The sequence below is a fragment of the Neomonachus schauinslandi genome, chromosome 3, assembly GCF_002201575.2.
Source record: "Neomonachus schauinslandi chromosome 3, ASM220157v2, whole genome shotgun sequence".
Classification (NCBI taxonomy): Eukaryota; Metazoa; Chordata; class Mammalia; order Carnivora; family Phocidae; genus Neomonachus; species Neomonachus schauinslandi.
Genome location: NC_058405.1, coordinates 64,975,184 through 64,990,107, shown reverse-complemented (window position 1 = coordinate 64,990,107; position 14,924 = coordinate 64,975,184).

The window sequence follows — 14,924 nt, the reverse complement described above, 5'->3', positions numbered from 1 at the left end:
CAGTACACAAAATTTTCATCTCCTTAAATTTATTCTTAGGTATTCCATCATTTTGACTGCTATCTTAATTGGCTTAAGTTGCTATAACAAAATGCTGCATACTGGGTGTCTTAAACAACAGAAATTTCTTTCTTACAGTTCTGGAGACTGGGAATCCAAGATCAAGGCTAATATGGTTTCTGGTGAGAGTTTTATTCCTGGCTTGTAGATAGCTGCCTTCTCACTTTGTCCTTCGATAGTGGGCAGGGAGAGAAAGAAAGGGAGACAGGGTGTACTCTGGTGTCTATTCTTAAGGATACTAAGCTATCAGATCAGGGCCCTACCCTTATGACCTCATTTAACCTTAAATTACCCTCTTTAGGCCTTATCTCAAAAACAATCAAATTGGAGATTAGGGCTTCAACGTAGGGATTTTGGAGGGACACAATTCAGTCCATAGCAGATGGTATTACAAGTGGAATTATCACTTAATTTCCTTTTTGGGTTACTCATTGTTAGTGTATTTAAAAAAAACACATTTTTTGAGTGTTGATCTTGTACTCTGCAAATTTGCCAAATTTATTTATTAGCTCTAATAATTGTGTGTGTGTGTACATGTGTATGTTCTTTAGGATTTCTATAGACAGAATCATAGCATCTGTTAATTGAGATAGTTTTACTTTTTCCTTACAATTTGGATGCCTTTTATTTCTTTCGCTTGTCTAATTGCTTTGGTTAAGGTCATTCGTTCATTTGAAGGAATTGGCTCATGCAGTTGTTAATGCTGGCAAGTCTGAAATTTGTAGGGCAGGGTGGTAGACTGAAAACTCAAGCAGGAGTTGATGTTGCAGTCTTGAGAGAGACTTTGTTCTTTTCCAAAAAAACCCTCAGTTTTTGCTGTAAAGGCCTTTGTGTATTATGAAGATTGATTGAAAAAGGCCTACCTATATCATCAAGAGTAATCTTCTTTATTTAGAATCAATCAATTTTAGATGAAAAACACATCTACAGAATTCTTTTCACAGTAACACCTGGATTAGTGTTTGATTAAATAGGTGGATAGCAAAGCTGACACATAAAACCAATAATCACACCCAGTGTGGTAGATAGTTTTATTCACAATTTTTTAAATAAAAAATTTCACTTTTGTCATGGCTTCAGTTTGGGTAGAATATACTTGCCCCACCCTAGTGACTTTGCATTTTGCCGTATGACTTGCTTTGGCCAATGGAATGTGAGTGGATGTAACATATGTCCACCAGTTGGGAAACTAAATGTGGTCTTAGAGAGAAGGGGAAGGCCTGTATATTCTGAATCCTTTGGCTTTGCGTGTATGTGCGTGTATTTGTATGTATGTGTTTCTGCAGGCAATGATATAGTGTCCAGCTTGAAATGGCTCCTACTGGCAAAAGAAGAAATACTTGGAGCACCAAGACAATTAAAAAGTGTTTGCAATGGATTGAAACTCATTAAATATGTTAAAAATACATGAATTCTTAATATTGCTTAAAAAAAAAGCTCACTAGTCACATTGAAGATTGCTAGGACACCAGTTCATTATTCTGAAATTGGTAAATAATGGTTAAAAAAGCAAAACAATTAACCTGCTTTTCCTACATAAACTGAAATTCAGAGTAACCAAATTGCTGATGAAGAAAAACTTTTATGGAAAACGTCCAATGAATAAATGAGGGAGGAATGATAATAATATCACCATTTTGCAACCCATAAGAAAATAATGTTTCTAAGAAATAACAAGTCCAGTTCCACATATAAGGAGCTCAGAAGTTGCTACTCCATCCCAACAATAAGTAAAAAGATGATCAAACTGAAAAATCAACAACTCTTTTTAGATCTGCAAGAGAAGTGAGGTCACAGGGCATATAATGTCCGCCAAATAGAGAGACTGACATGTGAATATAGAATCACAATGTATTGGAGCAGCAACCTCCATGGGAACCAGTGCCCGGGTAGGGAAACCTGAATTGCAATTGATGAATTGCTGGAGGCTCAGTGTGGACAATTCTGACACTTAAAAGCTCCAGGGGGACCGAGTCATGAGGCAGCCCCCACACTTTTGTAAGTTTACACCTCCAAGAACTCTACAAGGTTCTCACAGTAAATATCAGAGAAAAATCTTGTGCTCCAACAGGAGGAGAGGAAAAGGAGCCATCTGAAAATAAACCAGAGAACTCTCTTCTTCTTGTAAGGCTTGCCCTCAGAGGAAACTCGTTAACCAGAGCCTAACTTGTTGGGGTTTTATCAGAGCCTAGATGACCTGGGGGAAAGGAAATACTCAACTCTAGCCCACTCTAGCCATCCTATCCCACATATGAGAGGATGGGGGCAGAAAACTGAGAAGCACTTGTGAAATTCACGTTCAGAGGCATAGGCTCACTGAAAGACTGAGACCTACTCATGGGACTGTAGAATGCTTCACCTCCCCTAAATCTCACTACTACATTATGAAAGGTCTGTTTACAACAGTTCTTTTTATATGTCCAGCAATCAAGAAAAAGATAGAAGACATCCCAAAAGACAAAAAACATTGTTTGAAGAGACAAAGCAAGCATCAGAACCAGACATTGCGTGGATATTGGAATTATCAGATTGGTACTTTAAAACTGTGATTAGGGCGCCTGGGTGGCTCAGTCGTTAAGCGTCTGCCTTCAGCTCAGGTCATGATCCCAGGGTTCTGGGATCGAGTCCCCACATCGGGCTCCCTGCTCCGCGGGAGGCCTGCTTCTCCCTCTCCCACTCCCCCTGCTTGTGTTCCCTCTCTCCCTATCTCTCTCTCTGTCAAATAAATAAATAAAATCTTAAAAAAAAAAAAAAGAAAACTGTGATTAAATGCTGAGGGCTCTAAGGGATGAAGTAGACAGCATTCAAGAGTAGATGGACAATATCAGCATAGAGATGAAAGTCCTAACAAAGAACCAAAAATAAATGCTAATTAGAGACCAAAAAATATATAAAATAAATGAATGCCTTTGATGGGCCTATTAGTAGACTGGACATGGCTAAGGAAATAATAACTAATGTTTGCCAAATAACCATTCGGTGGATGGTTGAAAGGGAACTTTATAAAAATGGATCAGACTGACAACACTTGATCAATCTTAATAGTACTGCAAGTGAGATGATCAAGTATTGTGTACCTCCTGATGTGATACATTGTTACTCTCTTTGAAATATTTTCACAAAACCAGAAATTGATTCTAAATCTAATGAAGCCTCTAGATCTGACTGCTGGTTTACTTGAAAGAGGAAGGCACAGAGTAACATGTTAAGTAATATCATGATAATAGAATCCACCCAGTACATAATGTGGTAACCCCTGTAGGAAAATGGAATGTAAACTGGCTATGTTAACTGTTACGGGCTGAATTTTGTCCCCTCCAAAATTCTATGCTGAAGCTCGAACCCCTAGTACCTCAGAATGTGACTGTATTTGTAAATAGAGTCTTTAAAGAGGTAATTAAGTTAAATGAAGCTGTTAATATGGGCCCTAATCTAGTATGATGGGTACCCTTGTAAAAAGAGGTTGGGGCACATAGACACCAGAGATAAGAGCACAACAAATCTGTGATATTTTGTTATGGCAGCCTCAGCAAATTAATACAATAACACTAGGTGGAATAATGGTTTTTTTGGTTATAGGAGTAACAAAAATGTACCTTATCTATTAGAGATATAAATGTAGTGTTTACAGGTGAAATGAATTTTGGGATCTGGCTTGAAAATACATGGTAGATGAAATAAGAATGGCAAATTTTTGTTAATTATTAAAACTGAGTAAGAGGTATTAGAAGTGCATTGTATCTCCACCTTTGTATGTGTTTGAAGATGTCCAAAATAAACAGTTAAACATGTATGCACATGCACACACATATACATACATGCAATATGCCAATATATATCATATGTAAATAGAGTTTTTCTCAGAATTCTGGCTCAAATTCATTCATTCTCATGGATTTGGCTACTGCCCATATGCTAAAGACTCTCAAGTCTACAGCTTTACCCATTTCTTGTAACTCAACATTTTTACTTGCTGTACCAGAGGCCTTTCACATGTGAAGTGTCCAAAATGAATTCCTCATCTTTTCCTTCAGATTTTCCATGTTTTCCCTGCTGGTGATCATCAACTTCCTACAGGCGAGAGTCTGGCTTAGAGAGCTCCTCTCTTAGGCCCCATATCTCACCAGTCCTCAAGTTCCTGGAATTCTGTTTCTAAATACCTGTTGGGTCTGTCCTCTCCTCTCTTATGTTGTCCCTTCCATGGCTCGCATTCTGGTTCACTGTACTCTTACCTGGATGGCTGTAGGTCCCTTTTACCGGTCTTTGCTTCCTTTCTCATCCTGGGTTTCCCTCTGCTAGCTTTGTTCATGTTGTTGCTAAAGTTGTCTTTTTTTCTCATAACTTTCTTTAAATATAATGGACAGATAATATATTAACATGAAGCAGTGCAAAAGTGTATAGCTATAGAAAAGTGAGTCTATCATTGTGGCACAATTTATGGTAGTGCAGATCTAGAAGGAACCAAATTTCCATCAAAAGGTAACCCAAGTAAACCAAGGTAGGGCCACATAATAGAGTAATCTGTGGCCCTAAAAAGGAATAAAGACTATATCTGTCTATAGCATATATTGTTGTGTAAAGAAAGCCCCACACCTATAATGAGACCTGATTCCTTTTAGTGGGAAAGTAGAGCACAATAGTGGCTCTATTACCTGGCACTAATAGTGTTCATGGCTTCTGGATTAGTCATTGTTTCTAGGTATTTCAGTGGACAGTGGTAGGAAATAAATATAAGTATAAATAAAGTAAAAAAAAATATATTAATATACATCATGAAATTTATGGGCATTCCAGTTTAAATTCAGTATTTTGGGTGGTTATTTAAACTCTTTATCTTACTTATGTATGGCCTTTCTCCCACAGTGAAAAATGCTGGTCTGCAAGTGCACCAAAATAATGACTCGTTGCTTTGTCCTACATTACATTTGCAACTGTCTCAGAATAACAACATCAAAACTACCATCAACAGTATGATCACTGTAACATTTAAAGATTTTTTTTTGTCCTTAGAGTATATACTATAAAAAATACATATACAAATTCTGTTTTTTTAAAAAAAAAGACATTTGAAATAATTTCTTTCAGGTTGGTTTTGTTTTGCTTTTGTTTTTAGGAATTGATTTTTTTTTTTTTAATTTGCGAGAGAGAGAATGAGAGAGAGCATGAGAGGAAGGAGGGTCAGAGGGAGAAGCAGACTCCCTGCTGAGCAGGGAGCCCAATGTGGGACTCGATCCCGGGACTCCAGGATCATGACCTGAGCTGAAGGCAGTCGCTTAACCAACTGAGCCACCCAGGCACCCAGGAATTGATTTTTTTTTAATAATTTACTTTTATAAGAATGTGAAATAAATATATGACTACATATTAAATCTACAAAATTAGGTTAAGCTCAGAAACTCTAGCTTCTATTCCAGTTCCCTCATTCTGTTCCACCTTCCCTATATTGTTAAGCAATATATTTTAGTTTAATATAGTTATTATATGTATGTATGTTACACATGTGTTAGTTATTATATATTACATATGTATATATGCATATATATATCTTTTGTTACTAAGTAAAATAAGGGAACTCAGCAACACCATCAAGTGTTAACACCATTTCATTATAGGGATCCCTTTAGGAGAAGAGAAGGAAAAGGGGGAGGAAAATTTCTTTGAAGAAATAAGAGCTGAAAACTTCACTAAACTGGGAAAGGAAACAAATCCAGATCCAGGAGGCACAGAGAGCCCCCAACAAAATCAACCCAAGGAGGTCCACACCAGCACACATAGTAATTAAAATGGCAGAAAGTCATGATAAAGAGAGAATTCTAAAAGCAGCAAGAGAAAACAGTTACATACAAGGGAAACCCCATAAGGCTATCAGTAGATTTTACAGCAGAAACTTTGCAGGCCAGAAGGGATTGGCATGATATACTCAGAATGATGAGAGGATAAAGTCTGCACCAAAAATATTCAGCAAGGCTATCATTCAGAATAGAAGGAGAGATAAAGAGTTTCCCAGACAAAAGTTAAAAGAATTCATCACCAAGCCAGCCATATAAGAAATGTTAAAGGGGACTTTTTGAGTGGGAAAGAAAGACCATAAGTAAGAGTAAGAAAAGTAGGAAGCACAAAAACAGCAAAATTAAGTATATCTATAAAAATCTAGTCAAGGGATTCACAAAAGAGTGTAAAATATGACATAGGATGGGGAGAGGAGTAAATATTTAGTGCTTTTAGAATGGATTCAAACTTAATCAACCATTAAATTAATATAGACTGCTCTATGCTTAAGTTGTTATATATATAAACCTAATGGTAATCACAAATAAAAAAAAATCTGGTAATAGATATGTAGAGAAAGAGAGAGAGAGAGAGAGAGAAAGTATTGCAATTATATCACTAAAGAAAGCCAGCAAATCAAGAGAAGAGAGCAAGAGAGGAAAGGAACAGAGAAGAACTACAAAAACAACTGTAAAACAACTAACAAAATGGCAATAAGTATGTATCTATTGATAATTACTTTGAGTGTAAATGGACAGAATGTTCTAGTCAAAAGACATTGGGTGATGGAAAGGATAAAAAAGCAAGACCCGGGCGCCTGGGTGGCTCAGTTGGTTAAGCGACTGCCTTCGGCTCAGGTCATGATCCCGGGGTCCTGGGATCGAGTCCCACATCGGGCTCCCGGCTCAGCAGGAAGCCTGCTTCTCCCTCTCCCACTCCCCCGCTTGTGTTCCTGCTCTCGCTGTCTCTGTCTCTGTCAAATAAATAAATAAAATCTTTAAAAAAAAAAAAAAAAGCAAGACCCATCTATATGCCGCATACAAAAGATTAATTTCAGACCCGAAGACACATGCAGATTGAAAATGAAGGTGTGGAAAAGCACTTATCATGTAAATGGAAGTGAAAAGAAATATAGGGTAGCAATATTTAGACAAAATAGGCTTTAAAACAGAGACATTAATAAGAGACAAAGAAGGACACTGCATAATCATAAAGGGAACAATCCAACAAGAAGATAGTAATAATTGTAAATATTTATGGACCCAACATGGGAGCACCCAGATACATCAAGCAGCTATTAGCAAACATAAAGGAAGTAATTGATAGTAACACAATGACAGTAGGGTACTTTAATACCCCATTACATCAATGGATAGATCATTTAAACAAAATCAACAAGGAAACAGTGGCTATAAATGACACATTGGACCAGATAGATTTAACAGATAAATTCAGAACATTCCATCCTAAAACAGCAGAATACACATGCTTTTCAAGCACTTACAGAATAGATCATGTGAGGCCACAAAACAAGTCTCAACAAATTCAAAAAGATTGTAATTATTTTATGCATCTTTTCTGGCCACAATGCTTGAAATTAGAAATCAACCCCAAGAAAAAAATCTGGAAAGAACACAAATACATGGAGGTTAAATAACATGCTACTCAACAGTGGATGGGTCAATCAAGAAGTCAAAGAAATAAAAAATTACATGGAAACAAGTGAAAATGAAAACACAATGATCCAAAATCTTTGGGATGCAACAAAAGCAATTATAAGAGGGCAGTTTACAGCAATATAGGCCTACCTCAAGAAGTAGGAAAAATCTCAAATAATCTAACTTTATACCTAAAGGAGCTAAAAAAGAACAACAAACAAAACTCCAAACCAGCAGAAGGAAGGAAATAATAAAGATTAGAGCAAAAATAAATGATACAGAAACTTAAAAAAAAAAACAACAACAAAAAACAGTGGGACAGATAAACCAGGAACTACTTTGAAAAGATCAACAAAATTGACAAACCTCTAGCCAGACTCATTAAAAAATAATAATAAAATGAGGGGGCGGAGAGAGACCCCAAATAAAATCACAAATGAGAGAGGGAAAAAAACCCCAACACCACAGAAATATAAACAATTGTAAGAGGTATTATGAAAAATTATATGCTAACAAATTAGATACATTCCTAGAAACATATAACCTACCAAAACTGAAGCAGGAAGAAATAGAAAGTTTGGACAGACTGATTACAGCAATGAAATAGAATCAATAATCAAAGAACTCCCAAAAAACAAAAGTCAGGACCAGGCAGCTTTACAGGCAAATTCTACCTAATATTTAAAGAAGAGTTAATATGTATTCTTCTCAAACTATTCCAAAAAATAGAAGAGGAAGGAAAACTTCCAAATTCATTCTATGAATCTAATATTACCCTTATACCAAAGCCAGATATCACAAAAAAAGAGAACTATAGGCTTATATCTTTCATGAACATAGATGCAAAAAAACCCTCAACAAAATCAAGGGCGCTTGGGTGGCTCAGTCAGTTAAGCGTCCAACTGTTGATTTTAGCTCAGGTCATGATCTCAGAGTCCTGGGGTTGAGCCCTGAGTCTGGCTCTACACTAAGCAGGGTGTCTGCTTCTCTCCCTGTCCCTCTGCCCCTTCCCCTCGCTTGTGTACATGCTCTCTCTTTCTCTAAAATAAATAAGTCTTTAAAAAACAAATGCTCAACAAAATCCTAGCAAACTGAATCCAACAATATTCACCACGACCAAATGGGATTTATTCCTGGGATACAAGGGTGGTTCAGTATTCACAGTTCAATCAACGTGATATATCATATCAGTAAGAGAAAGGACAAAAACCATATGATCATTTCAAAAGATGCAGAAAAAGCATGTGACAAGATACAACATCCATTCATGATAAAAACCCTCAACAAAGTAGGGCTAGAGGGAACATACCTCAAAATAATAAAGACCATCTATGAAAAACCCACAGTAAACATCAGACTCAATAGGGAAAAACTGAGAACTTTTCCTCTAAGGTCAGGAATAAGACAAGGATGTCCATTCTCACCACTTTTATTCAATATAGTACTGGAATTCCTAGCCACAGCAGACAACAAAAAGAAATGAAAGGCATCCAAATTGTCAAGGAAGAGGTAAAAGTTGCACTATTTGCAGATGACATAATACTATATATAGAAAACCAGAAACACTACCAAAAAACTGCTAGAACTGATAAGTGAAATCAGTAGTGTTGCAGAATAAAAAAATCAATGTATAAAAATCTGTTGCATTTCTCTACACCAATAATGAAGCAGCAGAAAGAGAAATTAACAGTCTCACAACTATATAAAAATAATAAGATACCTAGGAATGAAGCTAACCAGAGATAAAAGACATACTCTGAAAACCATAGCACACTGATGAAAGAACGTGAAGATGACACAAAGAAATGGAAAGACATTCCATCCTCATGTGTTGGAAGAGCAAATAATGTTAAAATGTCAATACTGTCCAGAGCAATCTACACATTTAATGCAATCTCTATCAAAATACCAATTGCGTTTTTCACAGAACTAGAACAAATAATCCTAAAATTTGTGTGGAGCCACAAAGACCTCGACTAGCCAAAGCAATGTTGAAAAAGAAAAAAACTGGAAGTATCACAATTCTGAACTTTAAGTTATATTACAAAGCTGTAGTTATCAAAACAGTATGGTACTGGCATAAAAAATAGACACACGTAGATCAATAGAATAGAAAACCCAGAAATAAACCCACAACTACATGGTCAATTAATCTTTGACAAAGGCGGAAAGAATATCCAATGGGAAAAAGAGAGTCTCTTCAACAAATGGTGTTGGGAAACCTGGACAGCTACATGCAAAAGAATGAAATTGGACCACTTGTAACACCATACACAAAAATAAACTCAAAATGGATTAGATTCCTAGATGTGAGACCTGAAACCATAAAAATCCTAGAACAGAACGTAGGCAGTAACATCTTTGACATTGGCCGTAGCAACATTTTTTCTAGCTATGTCTCCTTAGGGAAAATGAAAGGAAAAATAAACTATTGGGACTGCATTAAAATGAAAAGCTTCTGCACAGTGAAGGAAACAATCAATAAAACTAAAAGGCAACCTATGGATTGGGAGAAGATATTTGTAAATGACATATCTGATAAAGGTTTAGTATCCAAAATCAATAAAGAACTTACACAACTCAACACCCAAAAAGCAAATAACCCAATTAAAAAATAGGCAGAAATGCACAGACATTTATCCAATGATATCCAGATGGCCAACAGACACATGAAAAGATGCTCAACATCACTAATCACCAGAGAAATACAGATCAAAACTACAATGAAGTATCACCTCACACCTGTTAGAATGGCAAAAATCAAAAACACAGGAAACAACAAATGCTGACAAGGAAGCAGAGAAAAAGGAACCCGTGTGCAGTGTTAGTGGGAAGGCAAACTTATGTAGTCACTGTGGAAAACAGTATGGAGATTGCTCAGAAAGTTAAAAATAGAACTACCCTATGATCCAATAATCACACTACTGGGTATTTACTCCAAAAATACAATACTAATTCAAAGGGAGACATGCACCCCTATATTTATTGCAGCATTATTTATAATAGCCAAATTATGAAAGGCCCGAGTACCCATTGATAGATGAAGGGATAAAGAAGAGGTAGTACATATATACAATGAAATATCTCTCATCCGTTAAAAGGAATGAAATCTGTCATTTACAACAACATGGATAGAACTAGAAAGTATAATGCTAACTGAAATAAGTCATAGAAAGACAAATACCGTATGATTTCACTCATATGTGGAATTTAAGAAACAAAACAAACAAAAAAGGGAGAGAAACCAGGAAATAGATTCTTTTTTTTAAAAAATATTTTATTTATTTATCTGACAGAGAGAGACACAGCGAGAGAGGGAACACAAGCAGGGAGAGTGGGAGAGGGAGAAGCAGGCTTCCCGCAGAGCAGGAAGCCCGATGCGGGGCTGGATCCCAGGACCCTGGGATCATGACCTGAACCAAAGGCAGACGCTTAACAACTGAGCCACCCAGGCGCCCCAATTACAGAGATTCTTAATTATAGAGAACAAACTGATGGTTACCAAAGGGGAGATGGGTGGGGGAATGGGTGATGGAGTAAAGAATACACCATCCTGATGGGAAAAAAATTCACACACACAAATAAGAAAATAGAAAATAACAAGTATTGGCAAGGATGTGGAGAAATCAGAATCCTTACACATTGCTGGTAGGCATGTAATATGGTGCAGTTATTATGAAGAATGGTATGGTGGTTCCTTAAAAAGTTCAATGGAATTACTGTGTGATCCAGCAATTCTAAGGATATTCCTAAAAGAATTGAAAACAGAGACTTTAACAGATACTTGTACACCATTGTTCATAGTAGCATTATTCACAATAGCCAAAAGGTGGAAACAACTGAGATATCCATCAAAAGATAAATAAACAAAATGTGTTGTTTGCATACAGTGGAGTATTGTTTAGCCTTAAAAAGGGATGAAATTCTGATACATGCTAAAGTAGATGAACCTTGAGCCTTATGCTAAGTGAAATAACCTAAACACAAAAGGACAACTATCATATGATTCCACTTAATGAGGTACCTAGAATAGTTAAATGCATAGAGACAGAAAATAGAACAGTTAACCAGGGGCTGTGAGGAGAGAGGAATGGATAATTGTTGCTCAACGGATATAGAGTTTTGATTTCATAAGGTGGAAAAGTTCTGGAAATAGAGAATGCTGATGGTTAAACAACATTTGTGAATGTACTTAATACCACTGAATTGGTCATTTAAAACAGGTAAACATGGTAAATTTTACCATAATAACAAAATAGTAAAAACACCTCCAAAACAACTCTCCCATTCTTTGTTTCAGAGGAATTTAGTTCATGCTGTGTTCTGATCTCTTTTACCTATTTCAGTAGCCTTGAATTTTCTTCCCTACCTTTTTAAGTTTGGGGCAATTTTTGCTTTCACAGTTCATATTTCTGGCATTGCATTGTATGTACCATGTGTTATATTTAGCTTCTTGAGCACACATCTGTTTTTCTGTGATATTTGAAGTCCTTTGAGGTTGGGAACCTGTTAGAGCTTCAAAAAATGTTGGGAGGCCTGGGTGGCTCAGTTGGTTAAGCGTCTGCCTTTGCTTGGGTCATGATCCTGAAGTCCTGGGATCGAGTCCAGCATCAGGCTTATTGCTCAGTGGGGGGCCTGCTTCTCCTGCCTGCAGCTCCCGTTCCTTGTGCTCTCTCTCTCTCTCTCTGACAAATAAATAAATAAGATCTTAAAAAAAAAAAGTTTGCTATGGGGCATCTGGGTGGCTTAGTTGGTTAAGGATGTGCCTTTGGCTCAGGTGATGATTCTGGAGTTGCGGGATCGATCCCCACATGGGGTCCCTGTAGTGGGGAGTCTGCTTCTCCCTCTGCTTCTCCTCCCACTCATGCTCTCTCTCACTTACTCTCTCTCAAATAAATAAACAAAATCTTTTTAAAAAGTTTAAAAAATGTTTGCTGAAAATAATTAAAATTGTTTCTATTATACATGGAGAGTTTTCTTGTATATAAGTGACATCTTGTGGCACCAAGTGGAGTAGTCAGCACTGTATTGATAAATTGTTCTCTTTTTAAAAATCCAGATTCTGTATATCTTCTTTAAAGTTTACCTGAAATAAGCATGATTGCAATCAGAGGATAATAGAAGAGGATAGTAGACTAATGGCGTTGCTAAAGGATGCTTTTGTGTACATGGGTGAGGCCTACTTGGGACAATTCCTAAACACCTAGATCACCACAACCTCTTCCAGGTCTGGAAACTCACCATACTTTTAAGAGATTCCCTAAATCAGAATTACTAATTTTTTAATAATAGGCCTAAAGATGGATAGTTGAGCTGTACACAGAAAACTGCAAGACATCAATGAAAGAAATTGAAGACATGATTACATAGAAAGATATTCTGTGTTCATGGGTTAGAACAATATTGTTCAAATGTCTGTACTACCCAAGCAAGCTATAGATTCTTTGCAATCCCTATCAAATTTCCAATGTCATTTTTCAAAGAATTAGAATAAATTATTTTAGAATATAGAACCAAAAAAGACCCCAAATAGTCAAAGCAATCTGAGAAAGAACAAAGCTGGAGGCATCACTCTTCCTAATTTCAAACTATATTACAAAGCATTAGTAATCAAAACAGTATGGCATTGGCTTGAATATGGACACATATCTCGATGAACAGAATAGAGAGCCCAGAAATAAACCCATGCATATATAGTCAATTAATTTACAACAAAGGAGCCAAGAGTATATAATGGAGAAAAGGAAGTCTCTTCAATAAATGGTGTTGGGAAAACTGGACAGCCATATGCAAAAGAATGAAACTGGAACTCTGTCTTATGTCATATGCAAAAATCACCTCAAAATGGATTAAATATTTGAACATCATACCTGAAATCATAAAACTAGAAGAAAACATGGGAACATGAGGCTAGGCTCCTTGACAGCAGTTTTGGCAATGGTTTTTTTGGAAATGACACCAAAAGCTAAGGCAACAAAAGAAAAAATGAACAAATGGGACTACATCAAACTAAGAAACTACTTCACAGTGAAAGAAACCATTAAAAAAATGAAAAGGAAACCTATCAAATGGGAGAAAATATTTACAAATCATTTATCTGATAAGGGCTTAATATCCAAAAAGTATAAAGAAATCATATAACTTAGCAAAAAAATCCCACAAACAATATGATTTAAAAATGAGGAACTGGGGCTCTTGGGTTGCTCAGTCAGTTAAGTGTCTGACTCGATCTCAGCTCAGGTCTTGATCTCAGGGTCATGAGTTTGAGCCGCACATTGGGCTCCATGATGGGTGTGGAACCTACTTAAAAAAAATTAGGCATTTTTTCCAGAGAAGACATACAAATGGCCAACAGGTACATGAAAAGGTGCTCAGCAAACCAAAACCACAATAAGATATCACTTCATACCTGTTAGAGTTGCCGTCATCAAAAAGACAACAGATACAACTGTTGGTGAGTGTATAGAGAAAAGGGCACCCTTGTGCGCTGTTGGTGGGCATGTTAATTGGGGCAGCCATATGTAAAACAGGACGGAGTGTGCTAAAAAAAAAATTGAAAATAGAAGTACCTTATGATCTAGCAGTTCTACTCTGTCATATATCTGTCAAAATCACTATCTTGAAGATATATCTGCCCCTCCTCCCAGTGTTCATTGCAGCATTATTTACAATAGCCAAGACATGGAAACAAACCTAAATATCCATCAGTGGATGAAAGAATATGTGGTATATATTCAAAATAGAATATTATTTCACCATGAAAAAGAAGGAAATCATGCCATTCACAACAACATGGTTAGACCTTGAGGGCATTACACTAAGTGAAATAAATTCTATAGAGAAAGACAAATACTGTTTGACCTCACTTATAAATGGAATTAAAAAAAAACAAACAACTGAACCCATAGAAACAGAACATATTGGTGGTTGCTGGAGGGGGTGTAGGGGGTGAGGGAAATGGGTGAAGGTAGTCAAAGGTGGTCAAAAGGTATAAATTTCACATAAGTTCTGGGGATGTAATATACAGCATGGTGACTATAGTTAATATACAGTACTTGAAAATTGCTGAGATCTTAAAAGGTCTCATCTCAAGAAAAAAATTGTAGCTATAGGAGGTGATGAATATTAACTAGACTCATTGTGATCATTTCACAGCACATATACGTATCAAATTTATTATGGTGTATACCTTAACCTAATACAGTGTTATATATATAAGCTAATACAATATTATTATAATATTGCATATTGTATATATATACTGTATATATCTGAATTATATCTCAATAAAACTAGGGGAGAAAACCATCGTAAAACTGAACTTCAAATTCCCCACCAAGTCCTCTCCTGTCACCTTTCCCTTTCCTGGATGGCATCTTCATTTTTCCAATAGATCAGGCTAGAAAACCGTGGCCATCTTTGACTCCTCTCTTTTCC